We start from the raw sequence: 18,489 nt of genomic DNA on the forward strand, positions 1-18,489 counted from the left end.
TAAGATTCAAAGCATTTATAGTCACATTTACAGTGTAGAAACATCTTTCCCTTTACGGTAAACTTCCTATTTTGCTGTCTCCAGTGCATTGGGATGTGTGCTGGTCAAAGAGTGTAAACATCATTATAAATATGATTATAGATATGAATGTGAACATTGCAATAGAACAGTGGGTAGAATACTGTGCAATGAGATTTTTGAGTGTAGTTTGGTGCGCAACTCACAAAGTGCAGGTGCATGGATTAATGCAATTTGAGTTCAAATTAAGTGCCATTAGACATTTCATGTGCAAGGAGAAGAATGAGAGGCATCTGTTCAAGTGTATGATGTCAGTCAGGTAGCACGAGTTCTTTATTCATGCCCTACTTCATTTCATACTCCTGCACCTCCAGCTGGAGGGTAGGAGTGTAAACAGTCCATGTTGGGGGTGGGTGTGGTCCTTGGCAATGGAGGCAGCTCTCCTGTGGACTCTGCGGTGGCAGATGCTCTGTAGAGAAGGCAGTGGGATTCTGGTGTTCCTCTCTGCAGTTTTCACCACTTGCTGCAGGCATCTGCAGTTCAGAGCAGTCATGCTGCCATTCCACACAGTGATGCAGCTGGTCAGGATGCTCTCAACAATTCAGCTGTAGAAGTTGCTGAGGATCTTAGGCAACATGCCAAACCTCTTCAGTCTCCTCAGGAAGTACAGCCGCTGTTGAGCCCCCCTGACCGCCTGCGTGGTGTTGCGGGACCAGGTGAGGCCCTCGCTTATGTGGACACCCAGGTATTTTTTTCTTTCCATGATGACAGGTGATGCCCCTGGTGGTGGTAGACTGGTAGTCCGTGACATCCTGCAGGCTTTGCCACAACTGCCCAGGGTTTGCAGTGGAGTAGAAGCTATCCAGCGTCTCTCTGTACTGCCTCTTGGCTGTTCTGATGGCCTTCTTCAGTCCATACTGCGCAGCTTTGTATTCCGTCTCATTGCCAGACCTAAATGCATGAAAGCAGGCGTACCTGACTGTTCAGCCAAGGCTTTTGGTTGGGGAACTTCCTGACTCATATGGTGGGCACAATCTTGTCAACACAAGTGCTGATGTACCCGATCAGATATTCAGCGTACTCCTGTACGCTGAAAGAAGAGTCCTCATGAGTGTCTGCAGTCTTGAACACATCCCAGTTGGTTGTAGAAAAATAGTCCTGCAGGATTCCCTCTGAATCCAGGGTCCAATGTTTGATTTCTCTGGTTACGGCATTTGTTTGTTTCATTCTCTGCCTGAATGGTGGGTACAGAAACAGATATGTGATGTGACTGTTCAAAGTGGGGGCGAGATGTGGCCCTGTATGCACCCCGGACATTGCTGTACACGTGGTCCTGGGTGTTCCCAGGTGGGAATGTCCGCATGTTGGTGGTACATGGAAAGTGTGTTCTGCAGACTGCACTGCTTGAAGTTGCCAGCCACGATCACAACGGCATCAGGGTGCACCGTCCGCAGCGCACTGATGACGTCATGGAGCTTGCCCTGTGCTGCAATGGAGTTAGCCACCGGCGGGATATAAAAAGCGGCTAAAAACATAGCAGTGAATTCCCTCAGTAGATAATAGGGACAGCATTTAAGCAGCAAAGACTTCACATCTGGCAAAAAGTGCTTGCTTCCAATCTGTCCACACACATATACATACACACACACACACATATATATGTGTGTGGGTATATATATATATATGTATATATGTAAAAAAAAAAAAAATGTTGAAGATACTAAAGGGCATGGCCTCTCACCCCACGGGACAAGGGGCTGGGTGTGGTGGTTTAAGCAAGGGTTACATCTGTACCTGGAAGTTCACTGTTTACAGTTTTGTGGTTGGTGCTCACTGATTAAAGTGAGACTCGTGCAAGAATCCCCAGGCTGCTTCATCATTTCCCTGCCAAGCGACACAAAATCAGTTATGAAAAAAATTATATTTTAATAAAGAAATAAATCAAGAGAAGACAGATTGTGTGAGCCAAAAGGGTCATCAGTGGATTCAGGGTCAGTCAGTCTAAACTTGTCTTGCTATTAACTGAGAATATTTCATAGGTTTTGGGTCCCTGTCCACAGCTCAGCTTCGGTGTTGATTAAACCAGAGGAATGAAGAGAACAGGTCTAATATCCGAGCAGATCTTGTTCAAGTAAAGAAGCCTCCCAGGAGTCATTCGAAACTCTCTGCATCAGAAGCAGATTATCTGTCAGATGATACTGGGTGGGGGGTTTGAGGGGGGATGAGGAAGAAAGTTATGGCCTAAAAAAAAAAAACGAAAACCCTTGCTGGGTGCTTCACAGGCCTTTTTGATGAAACTTCAATTGTGGGAAGATGGGTGCTCTTTTTTTTTCTGAGAGGCTGTTCTGTGAGGTTGTTTTGGGGCATATTCTTTCAGCATCTACAAGGTCTGAATATAACAGGAAATGGAGAACCATCTATTTATCCATTCATTTTATTGTTTTGTCAATCAATACAAATGCCCCAATTCTAATCCTTTATTAATATGTTCAAAGCACTTAACTACAAGGAGATAAAAAGAGAAAAATTCAGTTACATATTTTGCAGTATGGATATATATTTGTTTCGTTTTTTCTTTTATATCATCTTTTTCCTTTGTCAAAAGTATTTCATTGCTCAAAAAGTGTTGAGCTGCTTTCCACTCAAAACATCTTGAGAATTTTTGCTGCTCCAAAGCAATTCATCTCTGTAAATATGGGGCCTTAATTCACTTTCTTTTTTCGAACCTGTTGAATAGTTATTCCATTGTGCTCCAGCTAAGTCCTGTCTGGAATTACATTCAGCTTACTGCCAATCACCTTAGAACCACAGGAGGGAAAAAGTCTTCTGAAAAAAAAAAAAAAACTCTTAAAACATGTCACTTTCAGAAGTTTGTGCAGTTTCTTCCCCATTAATCCACGAAGTGTTACCTCTGAAGCTGAAACACCACTTAAATATATCATTTAAAAATGTCACAGCATAAGTGATAAAGAAGCAAATAGGTATAAAGTGTGTGGAATAGCATTTTTGAGGCAAACTCCAAGGTAGAAAGTAAAGGAATAATAAGTAGCTTCATTTAAGATGGGCACCCACGCTAAGAGTTTAAAAAAAAAAACACTTACAATGCAGCACAGTTGGGAAGTTGACATTTTGGCTGAGGTCCCGCTGACTTGGTATTTAGCTGGTATTTTTCAGGTGTTTTCATGATCACATGTAACAATTTTTTTTTTTTTTTCCGAAGTAATATCAGATAGGACAGTCTGTAAGCACAAAGACATATCATTGTTTATCTACCCAATTGGATCTGAAACACACAAGTAAGCAAAACAAGATAGAAAGGGAAGTGAGCTTTAACAAAGAAATTGTTCCTTATGATAAGTGCTGACATTAAAACATATTTATATACTGTTAGAATCTTGACTCTGTTATATTACTCAAATCTGCATGAAGCTAGTTTTGACACATTTAATTTACTCATTTATTTCATCCGTCAATGTATCCTATTTTATTTTTTTCTATTTTTATTCTATTTTATTTCATTATTTATTGATTCGCTTATTTATTTGTTTGTCATTTACAAGCCGCCTGCTTAAAAAACAGCTCCCCCCAGAAATCTGTTGGTATCAGAGACAGGAATTTAAAGTCCCCGGCTCCGCACACTACGGCTCACATCTGTCTGATTAAAATCTGTCTAATCTAATAAGCATCTTTATTGTGAATTATGGTTCTACTGGCATGGATCTTTGTTCATCTCAGATACCAAACAGTTTGTTTTGAGCAAACACTCACTCGTGTTCCATGGACTTTCAGACCAAGCTTCCCTGTATGAGGACAAAAAATGCATACAGAGCAATACTTTGGGTCCTGGGAAGTTAAAAGGTGATTTGGAAAGTCACCTTATGATGGTATTATATTTGGGGGCAAAATATCCATATATTAAAATTCCCTGATTTTAACTAATCCTGTGCATAACCTTGCAGAACCTTATTAGCATGACAGAAAGAAGAATGTGCTTGTCCCCGTATTCCATATTTTATCCATGATTTAACACCAAGCTGCCCTGAAGTCACACTGAATGCTTGCTACCTGTATTCCTCATTATGTATTATAAACTTTAAATTTATGTAATACTCTGTATGCCTTTGTCCTAAACAAAACTGTCCTTGAGAGAAATGAGTCGAAAATATGGAAGAAACATGCTTTTTCTTTGCATATTTCCGACTAAACCCAAAACTATGTCATAAAGGTGAATATTGTTTTTTTTTTTTTTTCCCCCAAAGCTGGTATTCACACAGGCATCCCTTTTACAAGCAGGATCCTGGTCACTGCTTGTCCATTTTATGAGGCCATCAGTCACTGTACCTCACAATTAACCTGTTTAAAGAAGCTGTTCACACTATGATTTACTTTGGGTTCATCTGTGGCTCTCCTTGAAGGAAACCCTAGCCGGCTTTTGAACTCCTTCGTCTTCAGGTTTGAGAAGGAAGCCTTGCAATAAAGTTTATTTCACTTAACTTGCTGACACAGTGAAGACTAGCAGCTGGGTCTTACTCCTCTAACTTCTTAAGTGTAATTGAATATTGTAGCAGGGGTCACAGTGGTGCAGGGGGAAGCATTTCAGCCTCACAGCAAGATGATCCCTGGTTGGGTTCTGACAGGGGGCCTCTCCGTGTGGAGTCTCCATGGTCTCTCCTATGTGGGTTTCCTCCTACAGTAGGTTACTAGAGTCCCAAAAATGTCCAGAAGTGCGAATGAGAGTGAACAGTTGTATGTCTCCTTATGATGTATGAATGACTGAGTGAATGCATCTCTATAAATGGCTATGTGATAGACTGATGAACAGTCTGAGGTTAACACCACATCTCCTCCAATGACAGTTGGTGACTCAGTGCAGCATAGATAATGAATAAGTCAGTGAATGTTGGGCCTCTCTTTGATGAGGCCAATCATGAATAAGAGTGAAAGAGTCAGAGAGTCTAAGCCTAAGCTGAAATACACTGCTCAAAAAAATAAAGGGAACACTTAAAAAACACATCCTAGATCTAAATGAATGAATTATTCTTATGAAATACTTTGCTCTTTTTTCACAGATGAATGTGCTGACAACAAAATCACACAAAAATGATCAATGGAAATCAATTGTATCAACCCATGGAGGTCTGGATTAGGAATCACACTCAAAATTAAAGTGTAAAAACAAACTCCAGGCTGATCCAACTTTGATGTAATGTCCTTAAAACAAGTCAAAATGAATCTGTGTTGCTTCCTGAGTGGACACTATGATTTCACAGAAGTGTGATTGACTTGGAGTTACATTGTAATGTTCAAGTGTTCCCTTTATTTTTTTGAGCAGTATATAATAGTACCTGAAAAACAACAGCAGCACTGTATTGCATGTGATGTGCCCATCTTGGGCAGTGTGCAGGATCTGCCATCAGGATAATATTCTTCACTCCACAGATGCAACTGCTATCATCATTTGAGGCAATAATTAATCCGACCTATGAAAATAATTAACCTAACCGAGCCCACTGACACCTTTTACATCACAGTCCAATGAAAAGATATTATCATTGGCGGCTCAGCCAACCCTGTGCCTCAAACAGTATTTTATTGCTCAGGTGTGGAATGAATTAGATGTTATGGTAGCCATTTGTTTATGCAGGGTTCTCTTTATTTGTGGGTCCCAGGGTCATTTAGTTAATTTCATTTAGATCCACCTACAAAGCCATCCTGAACAAGTTTTTTTTTTTTTTTTTCATCTCCCAAGTAGTCCAAAATATTGATTTATAATGAAAAGAAAATTCATTACATAGCACTTACAGGGTTAACAAGAGCACTCTAATACTGACTGACAGCAAAGTGCTGCGGGGACATTCTTAAAATACCTGATAGTCAATGTCTTTATGTCTAAAGGAAAATAAGCAGCAGCCAAGTAACGCAAACAAACTAACGGAATACACGCAATACAGTCATATCCATCATTGAGGATTTGGGGATTTTTTGCCTTATAAACTTTAGAGAAACCTTTGGATTCCCCATATCCCTCTAACTTTCTGCGGGGCGATGCATGCCGCATAATACGTTTGCAGTTAAGTTGAAAGAAGCTTCCGTACGTGCAGCTCACAGGCTAAAAATAGCCCACAGGGCGATGGAGAAAAAGAGGCTCCTCCACGTGAAAGGACTTGTAAATGAAAGAGCACCGGACGGATAGCAGCATGTCGCGCATTTCTTGTCAAACATGTTTGTCAGGAGATAAAGTGAGCAACTTGGCGTGGGAAAGGAGGAATGAGATGGGGGATGAAGTAGCCGGATGGAGAGAGTGTGTGTGGAAAAAAAGGAGAGGTGATGCGAATTGGGGAGAATCTGTCAAAGAAGAGCAGAGCAAAGAAGAGCAGAGACGAGGCCTAACTCGATGGGCTCACAGACTCTTTTCACCAAACTGGCAGCAGGCTAAGACTCCTGCTGCGAAGAAGTGCGTATTAAGTTACCGGCACATTTGAATCTGTGTGTGTGTGTGTGTGTGTGTGTGTGTGTGTGTGTGTGTGTGTGTGTGTGTGTGTGTGTGTGTGTGTGTGTGTGTGTGTGTGTGTGTGTGTGTGTGTGTGTGTGTGTGGTTGGGGGGATGCAGCTCCTGCTAAGTCATGTGACCTCGCTCACAGCGAATATTTGCCAATAGTACCAGACTGACAATACGGTGTCAAAATCTTCAACAACCATGTCCTTTTCACTTCTTGAACACGTCGTACAGTAAAAAAAGCTCCAAGGGATCCAGTCATGATTCACTGTGTAAGTTGCCAATTTTTTTTTAAGATAAATATAAGATAAGATAAGATGAAGTTTATTGATTCATTCGTCCAGAAGTCCATAACTAACTTCTTGGTCTCAGAGATGTTGAGTAGGAGGTGGTTCTTGTTGCTCCACTCAACAAAACTTGCAATCAGACCTCTGATATTCCTCCTCATCATCATCGTTGATTTATCCGATGATGAAAGAGTCATCAGAGAACTTCTGGAGGTGGCAGGAAACGGAGTTGCACCGGAAGACTGAGGTGAAGGGATATGGAGACAGTACAGTGCCTTGGGGCACTCCTGTGCTGCATGCCAAGGCTTCAGAAACACAGCCATCCACCCTGACATACTGTGACATTCTGTGAGGTAGTCCAGGATCCAGGCCGTGATGTCAGGGTGAAGTTGCGCACTCTGCATCTTGTCTTTGAGGAGGGTGGATTGGACGCTGTTGAAGGCACTGGAGAAGTCAAAGAATGTGACTCATGGTGCTTCCTGTACCCTCTAGATGGGATAGGGCCCTGTGAGTAAGGAAGATGATTGCATCCTCCACACCCATGTGCTGCCTGTACACAAACTGCAGAGGGTCCAGGGAGGCAGATAGCCGGTCTTTCAGGAGCTGGAGTACAAGCCTCTCGAACGACTTTATGACATGTGATGCTAGTGTCACTGATCTGTAGTCATTAAAAGCACTTGGACATCCCTTCTTGGGCACTGGGACAATGCAGGAGGTCTTCCAGAGGTCAGGCATCTTCGGCAACCTCAGAGAGAGGCTGAAGAGGTGCTGGAAGACCACAGCACACCTTTAGGACCCCAGGGCAGATGTTGTCCAGCCCATTGGCTTTGCCAAGTAACTGCTGACGGGCGGGGGGAGTAGCGGTTGTGTGTTTGTTCATGTTCCCATGGATATAATAGGGGGCTGGGGTGGGGGCTATCTGTGATAGCTTCCAGTGGGCAACGGGAGGGGGGTCCGCTTTCAACGCAGATTCACATGCATCTTGTGGATAACCTGTGGGGGCAGCAGCTTGACATTTACACAATTTATCGATCTGCAAAACAGAAAGTAAAGTGTACTGTCATCATCATTTCATAATAGGATGTGTATATTCACAGTGAGGCTAATGGGACCAGTGAGTATGAGTGTTTGTGAATGCAGGAACGTAGGAGTGTATGATGTTTTTATGAGGAACAAAATAGCTCGGGCTGTGAGAACCGGAGCGTGGGGGATTTTTAAAAACGCATCTGCAAACACATACACACAGAGATGGAGCATGGGCCGAAAACTACAACAATTTGCCTTCAGGGGATACGGCGAAAGCACGACCCTCTGCCACAGGGTTCCCATGTGTAGGTTTCGCCTCCAGGCACTGTCAGGTGGCTACATATGAATGGTAGTGAAAATAAAAAACAGAATTTATTTAAAAAAAAAAAAAAAAAAAATATATGGGGCACAAATTAGCTAATAAACATATATTGGACTTCCTGGTTGTGTTTGGGAGCTAAAGACGGTTCAGTTTAGTGTTTAGTCAGGATTGAAGGAGCCTCTTGCATATCAGGTGGGAGATGTTTTAAAGAACATCAAGATAGTCCAGTTGCCACAAGAACCACATCAGTGATGACCATGAATCTGCATGACTGGAAATCTTGAAAGATGTTAGGAAAGATTTCCTCTTCATTTTCTTCTCAACATTACTGCTGTTAAATTTACTTTTATTTTTTATAGAGCTTGAAAAATATGGAGCTACTGGGTACACTAAAACATACTTCATAGTTATCTTCCATAGGGAGGGCAGCAGTCTAGTGCTTCTGACAGAAACACTGTGTTGGGAGGTTAGCATCTGCCTCACAGCAGGAAGGGCCCCAGTTCGCTTTTGAGTGTGAGAAATCTTCATACACTTCCTCGCGTGTGCATGGGCTCCCTGGTTTCCTTCTGCAGTCCAAAAAACATGCAGTAAGTTCATTAGATACTCTATATTCCCTAGATCTAAGAATAAGAGAGAAAATAGTTTTATGTCTCTGTATGACTTTGTATGAGAATGACAGGGCGAATGGTTATATTTCCCTATGTGTAACCCAGTGATCTACCGGTCCAGGTGATGCCTGCTTCTCGCCTACTGACAGCTGGGATATTTTTTCATCAAATTTTGCAATTTTGTATCATATACAGGCTTAACTATTTATATTCCCTGTGTTTGCTTTGAGCTCATGTCAAACACATTTATTACAGGTGTGGAAAGCATTTCTGTGCTCCATAAACCTCTCCTTAACCACATCCCGAACCCTTTGAGAATAGCAATGCAGAATTAAGTAAACATCTCGTGTACTCTTTTCAAACAAACAATTGGAGTATTTTTATTTGGCAATTTTTGTTTTGCGATACATCGATTTTAAAGCTACATTGGGGAATAAATATTTAATATGTGTTGAATCTTAGAAAATCTAAAACAAGTACTCCCGCTTGTTATTTTGGTGTGTGTGTTTGTGTGCGTGTGTGTGTGTGTGTGTACTGTATTTGTGTGTGTGTGTTAGTTAAAGTTGTCTTTCTCTCTCAATTGTCAAAGGGTCCATACATAACAAGCCTATGGGTGAAGAATGACTTAATTGTCATGACTTCTGATGTCAAGAGCACAGCGACAGGAACACATGGAGCCCAGAGCAAAGGATGCTCAGCTATTAGTCTCTTGTGTTGCATTTAAAACTGGATCAAGTAAACAAAATGCAGTCCACTGTACACAAATTAATTCCACATTTCCTTTTGCAATGATTGGGAGATCATAGTTGTCATAAAGACAGATCACAGGGGGAATGCTGGGGTGGTCTTTCTTCTCTTCTTAAAAATCTGAAATTCCTGGAGATGACAAGGTCGTGGACAACCTGTATCGCTTGCAGTTGTATTTTTCTGCAGTTCTATGATTAGTTCCAAGAGGATATATAAAAATAGGTGATTCTTCATATAACTAGGTTGGGTAACCTCTTTTTCACTTATGGTTTTACGGAAGCCAATATTTTCTTTTTTTTTTTTTTTTGTGCATTTTCCTTTTCTTTGAGAGCAATCCGCTTCTCTTAAATCTATAAGATTAACCACAGCCTTTAATTCCAAATAAGAGACTTCAGGGATTTAGTGATTTCACTGAGGGAGGCCCTTAAGCCCCAAGCAGAGGATGGAAGTGAATCCAAAAGCCAGAGAGAGTGGAGACGGGGGATCCAGACACTCGGGATGTGACCTGTGTGTCACACCCAGGTCACATTAGGAAACGAGATGTAAAGTTGCCGCCTGTGACGCGACTTTTGGTGTGTCATTAAAATTAAGTAAGACACATTTGTGAGTTTACAGGCAGGCTTTTAAGTAAGACTAAAAAGCAATAAGCAGCTTACTGACTGATACAATGGATAATGATGATTAACAGCAGCTTTGCAGCACCTCATTAGAGCCCATTACTAATGGTACTGTTTTTTTTTGTAATATAACACTTTTTTTTCATCTTTATTTTCTTTCATCTTGTATCCGTTATCTTTGTTTGCTTTGACTGGTATTCTAATAGTGCAGCATAATTTCTTTTTTCTTTTAGCATTATGCATGCCACCCTGTATCTAACAGTGTGTGTGTCACACCTCACACAACCTGCTGGTTGTCTTTATCTAGGGCCAGAAAAAAATAAAGATATATTTCTAGGATTCTTGATGCACTTAAACCTGCATAAGAGTATGAGGGCTTGTGGGTAAATGATGGGCGGGATTGTTTTTCTTTCCTTTTTTTTTTCTTCTCATGCCTGAGTTTGAAAATAGAACAAACATCTCTAGGCTGCATGTTTAATCATACGTGCAGCACATTGCCCCGGACGCATATAGTAAATTGTCCCACTGCTTCACGCTTTTTTCTGTATATGCAATTGTATTGTATGTGCCTTACATCATGCCACAGTTGCATGCTCTGTATCATAACCAAACATAAAGGATTTTATGGAATATAAAAAGTAAATAAATTGGACTAACTATTTTTTTTTAAATACAAGGAAATCTAGATGCCCAAAATTTCCTCTACAGATATAATTACAAAAAATAAATATATTGAAATGAAAAAAGGAAAGAAAATTAATTTGTGGTTTGGAAAAGGAGGTAATGTGATTTTCACTGTGTGTTGTGAGATACAAAAAAGGCAGACGATCAACACTGCATGCCTTAAAATTAACTGGCATTGTCAGTGTGGGGCAGTAACGTGCAGTCACGGGAGGTATGAGAGGCTGTGCCTCACTGGCCAATTTTGGAAAGAAAAAAGAATGTAAAGTGAAAAAAATATTAAATGGTTATATTTATCAGTAATTTGCTCTGCAAAGGTATTTTTCATTTAAGTTCACCAGTTTTGGATTGTTTTTATTTAAAATTGCTGAATTTTCACATTTACTGTACAAATACTGAGAAGAGACATGCAGATAGGCTGCGAACTGCTCAGCCTCAACGTAGATAATGCAATAACAGCTGACTGCTGACATGTTCTGCACTAAGACCGTATTGCTGTCTCTGTATGTTACTATTAAAATGTTTAAACACTTTTGCTATTTACGGTAAACTGCATTTCCAATGTACAATGTACCATGAGCCCCCCTATGAGGCAGGGGGGCTCTCGTGATTTCAGGGATTCTTCTTGCAACTCCTCGGCTGCAGAATACAGCGACTGCAAGCTAAAGTTAGCAAGTCAACTGCAGCCATCTGTTTATTTTTTTTCCTCTCCTCACTTTCAAAATGGAGGATTGCATATCCAAACTTAGGCAATTTTCTAAATTTGACTCACATGGACTCAATTTATAAGTAAAGTAAGACAAAAAAAAATCTCAAATGTGCTTTTCTGTGTGATACAGTTTGTATGTGTAGAGAAAGCTGATATGAAAATGAAATTTCAAACATTCTCAACACTCTCAACTGTTAACTGCTACCAATCAAATGGTGAATAAGCTACTCTGTAGGGTTCATATATTTGTAAATCTGATTGTGATACAGTCAGTGCCTCATCAGCCATGAACCTCACAACATGTCACTATTGCTGAGGTATGAGTATTCCTAAAGTATTCCTAAATACTCCAAATGAGGTGGTGACACATTGCTTGAAAGCGACTGTTTGTCTAACAATATCTGTCCTTATAATGATAAGAAAACTGTCTATTACATTTATTTATTTAGTTTGATTATTTGTTTTTGTTATGTTTTTGTTTTTTCTTTTGTTTTTTTTTTTGGGGGGGGGGGTTAATTGCCACCTTGAAATGTATAAGACAATAGATTTGCTTGATATTTCAAAAATATGAGCATGCAAATATTCACCGTTTCATATGATAGATTTATGGACACGAGGCACCTCTGACAGAAAGTCTTTAATCCATGTTTCAGACCTCAAGAATTCAAGATCACACATTCTGCTCATACCTGATGAATGTTGGTGCAGGATCCAAACTGTCTGAGACACTGCAAATCCTCCAAGGGAAGCCAGTGTGTTAGAACAAAATATTCAAAAAAATATACATTTGCGTGTTGAATTGCTTGGAAATTGCTTAAAAAAAAGAAAAAGAAAAACACATTTGATTTCAATTGATTTCTAAAGTCTGCGTAAAATGCCCCGCCTGATCACGAACAACTACCAGTTCCACTCCTCTTACAGCAAATGAACAAAGAGGATAATTCTGCTTCTTGTATATTACATTGTCATCTTGAGGCAACGGTATTGGGCTACTCTCTAATTGATATGACTTCGATGTACTTCTGGAGTGATGAAACATAGAGGCAGAAGAGGGTAGAAAGTTTGCGGAGTTGAAATGAGCACAACAGAAGAAAGCAGTCATACATCTCCACTCTCGGTGCTTCCTTGTGACAGCTCTTTGAGGAAAATGAACGAGATAGCTGGGATCCACTGCAGTCGTAGCACTGAGGTTGGCACACTGGGAGAGATTTAATTGCACTTTCTCACAGTGAAGAAAGCAACGGATGTCTCATATTGCTCTGTTTTTGTATTGTCTTAAGCCGTGAAGGCCGATCTGTGACCCCGTTCAACACCCCAATTGGGCCAAACTGGACACTTCTTTCCAAATGGGTCATTGTGTTGTATTATTAATAGTGACACTTTGGGGGAGACTATCTCATATTTCTGCAATGTAATCATATGAGGAAATGTGTTCCAAAGTAAGAGAACACAAGTGTGACTTGTGACTGTCTTGTCACACTTTCCTTCTTATCACAGACCATCCCGTCACACTTGACCTCACTTCACTCTCAACAAGCTCCTTCTGTGTTTCAGGAAATAACAAAGAGTGTTCTCTTATGGGATGAATACACATGCTATGTATATTATATTTGCATGAATTGGCTTTTCCTCCTCTGCAAAATTCACAACGTATCAGAGATGCATTTGTGTCCCCTATGTATGTGTGTGTGTAGTGCAGGGAAATGAGGGTGAGCTATACTGAGCTTTGTTTGCTTTTGGTTGCAAGTGTCTATATATACTGCATTTGCGCATATGAATAACAGTTATGGGGTTAAAAGCAAATTTTCTCATGTTGCATTTGTCTCTGTAGCTGCTTGTCATCTGGAATAATTTCAGCACCACACACCCTGCACCCCCATCGTACAGCAAATTTGTAAGAATCAGGATACAAATGAAACCGCAAATGAAGTGAATGCAACAAAAACACATGATATAAAGTGGTCGTCATTCTCAAGCTCAGTGGTGAATCGGTGACACGGATGTGGCCCTTTTCATGCATCTGTGAGCCACTATCCGGTGCTAAATCTTATATTGATTTTCTCACGTTAGAATTGAAAAAAAAAAACAAAAAAAAAAGCATGCTTCACAAGGGAAAAAACTGTTGTGCAATCCACGGGACAAGCATAATAAGAGAGTGGTTTGGCATAAATATTAAGACACTGCTTGTAGATAAATAGCACAAAATCATCAGCAAGTGAAAGCAGTATCAAAATCTGGATGGATGGATAGATGGATCTAGAAATCAATTGATTATTATATTGCATTAACTCTGCACTGAGCCTTAGTTACTGCTCTGCAAAACATTTCCTGTTCCTGCCAGTCAAAATCAAAAGGTCTGACAAGTCACATTGGTTCGACTCGTGCAGAATCAAAGGAGAGAAAGTGCATTTGTGCCTCTGCAAAATCAGCATTTTGGCATGGATCTGACAGCTGATCAGTTTTAAATACAGCAGAGATGAGAAGTGTGAAGCTATAGAGAGATGTTAAGTGAGTAGCTGGAGGCACAAGCCTGTCTACATCCTACTCTTTAGCATGTGAACACTTCAATTAAATGTCCCTCCGGTGAACACGGAATTAGCTGCCATAATCTAAAAAGCTGATAATTGACCTTTCATGTCAATGAAAGTGCACAAGACAGTATCCGTCTGAAATATCATCCAGAATGATCTCACAGCAAGTGTGGACTATGATCTGGTTGTTACCGTCTGTATAATCACACAGTAGAACCACAGAAACAACCTCAAAACAAATCACACGAAAGGTGTGATTCTTTGAATCACCTAATAAATTAAAAACTCAAGTAGTGGCCGGCTTCAACTGTGCATTGTATTCAATTCATACAAGACCATGTAGAGTGATTATCTAGTTGGCTTCAAATGGTATTCAAATAAAAATCTTGCTTTGTGCATTTTTATGTTTAGTTTTGGGCAATGGTTGCAAAAGAAAGGCTTGTATGTTAACATCTTCGAGAATGTACTTCCTGAAATTGCTAAACAGTGCAGTTGTCCGTACGCCAGCCAACCTGATTTGTTTTGATGTTGACTGTCATTTGAACCCACAAGTGTGTCAATCATCTGAAGCATTTTTTTTTTTTGTGTGTCAGTTCTGACAGGAGGTTGTTGTGTAGAAGCATGACACCATGTTTAGAAGCAAATGTTTTCACAATGGACTCTTAAAGGCAATTTTGATTTCGCTGTATACTGGGTCTCGTACTTTTGATAGAAATTATACATTTTAAAGCCGGCATTCCCTTTTGACACCTATCTCCTTTGCAGCAATGGACTAAGCGCTGCACTAGTAGAGGTAGAGTAAAATGTGTCTGTTTTGAGTGTAATCCATCCTAAGTATAGATTGTTTATTGTCTGGCTTTGAATGTGTTTTTTTTTCAAGAGATACTTTGGATTTTAAACAGCTTTTGGGTTATTTAACCAAAGAATTAAAATAATATGTCACCCAATGATGAGCCTTTGAAGTTCTTGTAATTTTAACCTGATTGACAAATCCTGCTTTAAAATGGGACCAGGCATGTATTCATGACTATCCTGATCTTGCTCAAACTGCATAATCTCCTTCTTTCCAAGACGTTTACTTCCTGGCCTTGTGTCAATGTCAAGGTATCAAATAAGTCAGTCCCTTTCCCCTTTTTTCATTGAGGCCATAAATATATAGTATATTGCATCAAACCATTGTGTTATTACAGAACTTTTTTTTTTTTTGAGCTATAATGGTATACATGTACCTAAAAGTCTAACATGCTGGATAAGTATTAATTCTCTTTTCTAAACCACCTCAACATAAACATTTCATAATTGTTATCAATAAGAGATGACTATGTCTTTGACTGTAGCACACTTCATTAAAGAGTAATTAAACCTGCATTCTCCTCAACTGGGTTTACAGATTAAAAGGCATATTTAAGAGAGCAGAACAAAAGAACATTATTCATAAAGAAAATAAAAATCTACTTGGATATTAGTCTGCATTAATGAACATGTTTTTGTTTATTTTATTTATCACATATTGTATGTATTGAATTCATCTTTTGTTGTTATATACTATAGGTAACAACCCGATCAAATGTGACACACACTCCATCAAAAGGACAACTCCTCCTTAACACAATCTTAGTTTACTGTGTGTGTCATAAGGCTTGGATGTTCACCACATTCCAGGAGCTATTAGCCAATCAGGTGCTGTAATTTAGGGACATTAAGTTCAGCAAGAGCTAAAAAACTAAAATAAAATAAAGTCATGGCGTTTATATCCCTATCTTTGAGAGAGAACATAGTGACTGTGCCTTTCGCATCACTGGAAAATGCTAGCTTTGTAGAGACCGCAGCAGTGTAATATCACCCTGTCAAAAATAATATTCTATTGGAATATACAGTGTGTATAAAAACAGTATGTACTGAACTGCCACAGTTGTAACCCCTCTACTCACATAACAAATTTAGCACAATGCAAAGTACGAATGATACAGTACAAGTACAATCCAGTACAATCCAATGACAAAATACTTCTGATGTTCAGATGCACAATTGGGTCACTGGCTTGGTTTTTAAATAGTTTGCCAAGCGAACAACAGGATAGGGGCTCAAGCCTTGGCTTTATTGCAAGCTGCTCTGCTTGGCAGCCAACATTCTGAGATAGCCCCAAGGGAAAGGCTCTGCAACAAACTATGGTTCAGTCATCAATTGAAGGGTTCGAGGAAAGAAGTCATGCCACATACTGGAGGTTCATTCATGTCCGGCCCCTACAAATAGAATTTTGAGTTTTTGTGCATGCTTTTGTTTAACTTTTAGGCACGGACATAATAATCTAAGGCAGATTTAATACGATGGAAAACATCATAAATGCACCTGGAGGAAATTATGAGATTTTTGGAACACAATCATTAATAATCACTTCATAGAAACATGCATACTATGCAGCTGGTCGTGCTGCTCATGCAGAAATATGCTGAACCCCACCTCATGATCCTGAATAATTGGAAAGACTATAGAAAATGAATGCGAGGAAAAGCGGGGACATATATTTCGCTTTAAATACAGTCCCATCATTTACACTGACCATACTGCTGACCAACAGGTGATCTAGTTCCAAATGAGAGGATAGTAATACCCAGGATTTAGATAGGAATTAGATTTAACTTTCCAACCAAATTCAAGAGTGAGAACTGCTGGTAAAAACTAAACACATTTTCATAATTTGAAGAATTACAAGAGACAAGGGCTTGTTTCATTCCATGATAATTGGGAATTAAATCTACTTTTCTTCCTCTAACAGCACCAGAATGAGTGAAATTAAATACATTTGTAGATTTATTGGTGTACGATGAGTTGCACCAAAGTAATAAAGAAACACAATACAACTGGTCCTTTGATGCAGAAAAAGGAATGATGGCAAAACAGTGGAAGCCGCTCTGCTCAAAATGTAATACTAATCAACTGCCGCAATGTGATCGTCTTCTCAGTTGTGCCAGTGCTCTTAGTCTACCCAGGAACAAAACAGTTGTTTCAGCCTGACACTGTTTTCATTTTATAAATGATTACTGTATTTTTTTTCTATTTTATTAAATCCAATTTAATGATTCATCTACAATTCTGCCTGTTAACTTTGAAATGGATTTTAAAGCAATAACTGACATTGTTTATAATTTCAATAACTGTCAGTGTTACTGTTGAGAGTAAACAATAACATCATGGGTTAAATAATATGGCTGGCTGTGATTTAAAAATAGATATGCTCCTGTGTTCAGTATGACATTGAAATTGTCATGGTTGGCAACTCTTTGGAGTTTACGTCTGCCAGTTTGTGTCATCTTTAAAAGTAATCATGTGCCCTTTTCTAACACATCCTATTGACACATTTCACAATGGCTTTCTGTTACATTCAAAAACCTCATCCAAGTGCATCATAGTGCTCATTTTTCCACATAAGTGCACTAAATGTAATTTCTGTCAGTGTGTGAACAGAAGGTAATAAGCAGCACCGCTTTGCATCCTGCTTCCTAACATTTGTGTCCACAGACATTAGTCGTAGGATTCTCCAGCACCTTTTGGAACAAGAGGTACTCAGGTCTTGGTGTACTACCATTTTTCATCATTAGTGTGCAAATTTATGCCACTAAGTTCTACAAAACCTCATCCCATCACCCACTCTGTGAGAAACCTGTGCTTTTCTGAGAAGCCACCGGATATAATTTTCACTTTTATGAGGCTTCATCAGTCAGTGAGTGAAAATAAATACAAAAATATATAAATGAATAATAATATGTAGCATGCATGTTTAAAATTGAGAGATATCTGGGACGAAATGCTTGTGTATTTTCCAAGAGTTATTCACTCACGCTTTGTGAGGATATCAAACACTTTTTGTGCCCCTGATAACTGAAGCATGTTTCGGATAGAGAATCGAAAAAGAAACATTTAAGAACCTTCATCCTCACTTATTTGGGGATTTTCTATTAAAATTGTATTCTAAATAATGGTGCTTACTTCTGTTGTTAAATGGTTTTGAAATTGCAGTTTTCTCTGCATAATGGCATCTTAAATTAGTTCATAAAGGAGACTAATTGTTTGAAGACAGACCCTAAAATAAAGAATCATCCACTGAACACCAAATCTATTAACCTTGGTTAATCCATGACAGCCTTGTGTCTGTTAAATTGTGTGTGTGTGTGTGTGTGTGTACAACTCTGTATGTGTTCTTTCTGATGAACTTTGGATACATCAATTATGAGAGAAAACAGAGAAATTGAAGAGGCCCCACTGTTTTTCCAGATTGAACTGGAAAATTAAAGTCATGCAGAAAAGCGGCGCTGGTAAACCCTGCAGTCATTACTGAGTGATTAAAGATGGCTGTGGGCCTGAGCAACCACTCAGTCAGAAGTACAAACTAGTACACCATTCTAAATTAACAACACAAGGAGACATAAACATTTCACTGTGACCACAC

The 18,489-nt window shown here is 39.5% G+C and overlaps 1 long non-coding RNA gene across 1 annotated transcript; it reads right to left on the reverse strand.

Moving 5' to 3' along the window:
• Window positions 1–1,888: 1,888 nt before the first annotated feature.
• On the reverse strand, window positions 1,889–3,280 carry LOC147233352 (uncharacterized). The gene is made up of 3 exons (XR_015106223.1): window positions 3,120–3,280; window positions 2,745–2,841; window positions 1,889–1,902 (listed from the first exon to the last, which is right to left on the reverse strand). It is a non-coding gene; the product is annotated as an uncharacterized LOC147233352 (long non-coding RNA).
• Between the last annotated feature and the right edge of the window lie 15,209 nt (window positions 3,281–18,489).

Source organism: Fistularia commersonii, chromosome 6, assembly GCF_037954325.1.
Source record: "Fistularia commersonii isolate RoL2024-O1a breed Wild chromosome 6, RoL_Fcom_v1.0, whole genome shotgun sequence".
In the NCBI taxonomy this organism is placed as follows: domain Eukaryota; kingdom Metazoa; phylum Chordata; class Actinopteri; order Syngnathiformes; family Fistulariidae; genus Fistularia; species Fistularia commersonii.